Genomic DNA, 4467 nt, shown 5'->3' with positions numbered 1-4467 from the left:
CCTTGTACTACATCTACGTATAGCAAGCGTAACATGACAATTTACTTCTTTACTCATTTCCAGCAGTTAATTGGAAGGAATTCCATTAAAAGAAGAATGCTTCGTTTCATTAATGGCAGACAAAGTTGTCCGATAATGAGACCCGCACGGCCGGATTGCATCAAGGTACTTAAGAGTCTCGTCATATTGCAGTAATTAAACCTTTATGGAAGTAATTTATGTAATGCCGCTGGTGTCGGGAATTTTAAATAGGGGACTTGAATGACACGGCCGACGCTGCCTATTTAGACTGTTGCGTAAGTGAATTAGTTGTTAAAACTGATGCGATTTAAATAAAGGTAGTCACTATTTTAAATTGGACAATGACTTAAGAATCTTATAACTAGAACAGTTAGGTAAAATAGAGCTGTATTTATTTTACATATTTGAATCTTCCACTACCGTAAAATAGAATACCTTGTCTTGATTTTTTACGGTTCATTCAGACTGAATATTTATTTTTTGGTAAGTGCACAGCAAAACAAACAGATAGTACAGACGAAATGTATTAATATTGTATCATAACTTTGTTTATACCTACAGGGTGTTTCAGAAAGACTTCCCGTAAATACAGGGGGTAATAGTACAACAAAAAATAATAATTTATAAATAAAAATATAGTTTTTCTGAAATAAAAAATAAGGGTAGCACTAGCAACCCCCAAACACGGAATCACTTGCGAAATATTTGTTTTTTATAATAAGTAATTTCCATTTCATTTCAAAATATTGATTAGAACCCCGGATATTTATATTTGTCATATAGGTAGCGTACCGCACATTTATTACTATTTACCGATATAGAGGATTATTTAGTAATTTCTTATTTACTTCCCATGTAGCGTGATAATAAACTGAAAAGATTTACCTGTTGACACATTTTCCACTAATTGTTCCGGTCAATTTTTAATCGTACAAACATTTCTGTAATTCATTTTTTAGCGATAACTATAAAAGCATAAATACGTGCAACCATACATTGCGAACGATTTAGTGATTACTCAGCTTTGTATTGCATCATGGTGATCCAAATAAATATTTTATTAGAAGTATAATGGCAATGCCTATCTACTAACACATTTGTTTAAAAATCAATTTTTAAATAAACCGTTTTAAATTTTTTAGACATTAATTCAGCAGCGTCATAAATGATGGAAACTTCTATTCATTTATATTACTTTTCTCTTTACAGTTTCAAGTTAAATAAAATTTTGTAACGTTAAAAGTTACAAAATGATTGGTAAGAAACACGGACATTCTGAAAAATCTGGAACACTACTTTATTCGAAACATAAAATATAATAAACTATCTACCCGGGACCATAAAGTCGACGTTGAAAGATAGTATAAAATAAAAATAAACTTTAAATTTCACGTGAAACTTCATTTTCACTGCATCTGCATCGAGGGTTTCTTTCTCCCGGAACGTATTGTACTTCAAAAAGAACTGCATTCCAGATTTCTCAGAGAAAATAACTCGTACTGTCTTCTTTTTCGTATCATAGTATCCTGGAAGTGTGCTTGATATTTGATTGTATAAGGTAAATTTTTTTTTTTCAAAATTGCAAATATTTACGGAGATATTATCCACATGTAGGTACATTTTTAAAAACGTTGTCCATATGGAAGGGAATCTTTTATACATGCGCATCATCGAATTGTGAGTTTGCAATTTGTCATGTATCAACAAAATTAATTAAAATCTTTTACTTTCATATCGCAATTTAAAAGTAACTATATAAACTGCGAGAAATGCTTATTTAAAAATTAGTTTTTAAAGCGAATTTAAATTCAATGCTGCAATAATCTTAACCCATATATTAACTTCGCAATAAAAAAACCCTAAATTGAAAAATTAATTTTAGCAAGTTAAATACATACAGGGTGTCCGGAAATGATGAGCAAAAAATTTAGGGGTCTGATGAAGATGTATGTACCTCTCGGATTAAAAAATGCAACGTGGCTGCTTCAAGATGGCGCTCCACCGCATTTTAGTTTAGCAGCCAGAGAATTCTTAAATGAAACTTTTCCTGAAAGGTGGATAGGACGCGGTGGTTTTGTACAGTGGGCCCCTAGATCCCCTAACTTAAACCCAAGAGATTTCTTTTTTTGGGGCTATCTGAAGACGCGCTTGTATACAGGACACCTGTGAATAGCGTCGATGAACTGAGAGAAAGAATTGTTGCTAATTGTGAGGTAATTAAGCAAAAGGAAAGAATATTCCATAGTTCGTCGGAATTTTTTAAGAAGAATTAATTTATGCACTTTGAACCTTTGATTTGAATGTTTAATTTGTATTTGTATTGTTGTAGTACAGGGTGATCGAGAATGATTGACCGTGCCGCCTCATACTGATTTTTGATGTGCGGCATACCAGTTTTTGATACCAATACTAGAATCATGAGCGCAGGTTGAGGGATTTTAATGGTAAACAGATAATTACGTTCAAACGTCAAATAAATTAGGTTACTGTCAAAATGGAAATTCATAATAAAAATATCAATTATTTAACAAAAATCAAAGTTATTTCACAAATTAAGCAATACTGATGGACCAATAAATGTTATTATTGTTATTATTATTAAAGAGGATGACAGAATCAAATGTAGGTTTAGCCTAACTTTTCTAAAATTCTTATTTCATTTACAATTAGAAAAACGTTTAAATCAAAGTTTGATGTAGCTAATTTTGAATAACGACTGTAAGTGCTTCAGCGATTTTATTTTTAAAAAGTTTTGAGTTAATTTTAAAAGAGAAGCACTATTGTGGCTACATTCTTGGCATCTAAGACGATTCAGCTATACAGCGATACGCTGCAAGCTGCTGTTTTTCATCAAAGCAAACTGCTGTATGTTTATAAGACGACTATTTTGCAGCAACTGCTTTCACACTTCTGAATATCCAGCGCAAGCGATCCAGCCCAAAAATTTATGCTGAACATTTTAGTTAGCTGTCGAAATTCAGGAAGTATCTTAAAAACGTTTGCTTCAAGCAAATGCAAGCAGTTGGAAGTGCTTGATTATGTTAAATGGTAGGATTGTCTGTATGACCGAGAGCAATAAACAACAGTTACATGCAATATGTAATAACAGAGTAATTGGAATTTTTTCACATTTTATTGAATATTTTACCTTAAAATTACATAAAATTCATAAAAATATCTATATTTTTACAATAAATGTTCAATATGATGTCCATTGTTGTTCAAGCAGGTATTAATTCTTCTCTTCATATTATTAAATACATTCTGTAAAACGTTTTGTGTAATACTCCTAATTTCGTTTGTAATTGCCTCTTGAAGTTCTTCAATCGTGTGTGTGTTGAGCATATAATGATTTTTTTTAAAAAACAAATAAATAATAGTCTAGGGGTGTAAGGTCAGGAGATCGTGGTGGCCATCTATGTCGACTAATTATTCGATCATCATAATACTCTCTAATCAACTCTAAAGTTTCGTTAGAGGTGTGAGCTGTTGCGCCATCTTGCTGAAAGTATCCATGATGGATTTCATCGTCGTGAAGTTCCTCAAAAAATGGTAACAATATTTGCTGCCGATATACCTGCCCAGTTACATTTTCACGGAAAAAATATGGTCCGATTATTCTTCTACGTGACATAGCTACCCAAACACCAAGTTTAATAGGGTGCAGAGTTGTTTCACCCAAAATATTAGGGTTTTCTGTGTTCCGAGAGCGATAATTTTGGGAGTTTACGTACCCACTTAAATGAAACCACGCTACATCAGAAAAAAATGTTAGATCTAGAATATCGTTGTCATTCAGATTTTCGTTAAACCAATTACAGTATTGCACACGTTTTCCAAAATCTAACGGAAGTAGTTCCTGCACAACACTAACTTTATAAGGATGAAAATGCAACTTCTTTACTGCTTTATGGCATGATCCATATGATATTCCTATAAACAATTTAGGAATAATGATACAAATTTTAGAATAAATATTTGTTATTACCTGTTTGAGCAGATAACCGACGTAGTGATTTGGTTGGACTAGCTCGTAAGCGGTTTTCAACATCTTCCAAGACTTCCTCTGTAAGAATAGACTTTCTGCCTGGAGATTTTCCTCTACAAACACTTCCAGTGTTATGGAAGCGTTCCACTAATTTCTTCACGTGTCTCGAAATAATTTCATAATCATCAATTTCATCATTTTGAAATTGTTCTTGAAACTGTAAATGACACGAATTCATCGAATATTTCCAACCTTTACCATTGCTTTGTCCACTACGAAAATAGGCCTCCAGAAGAAATTTATCATGTTCTAATGAAAATGTCATGTTAACCTAAATTAAAAAACCGATTAGGTTAGGGAACAACATACGCAATAAATTAATTACTCACGTATAATATCCACCTACTCTAACTGTAGTATTGAAAAATACTGTTTTATAATGTCGCAAAATATATCAG

The sequence above is a fragment of the Anoplophora glabripennis genome, unplaced genomic scaffold (genome assembly GCF_000390285.2).
Source record: "Anoplophora glabripennis isolate ALB-LARVAE unplaced genomic scaffold, Agla_2.0 scaffold549, whole genome shotgun sequence".
In the NCBI taxonomy this organism is placed as follows: Eukaryota; Metazoa; Arthropoda; class Insecta; order Coleoptera; family Cerambycidae; genus Anoplophora; species Anoplophora glabripennis.
This window is presented reverse-complemented; position numbering follows the sequence as displayed.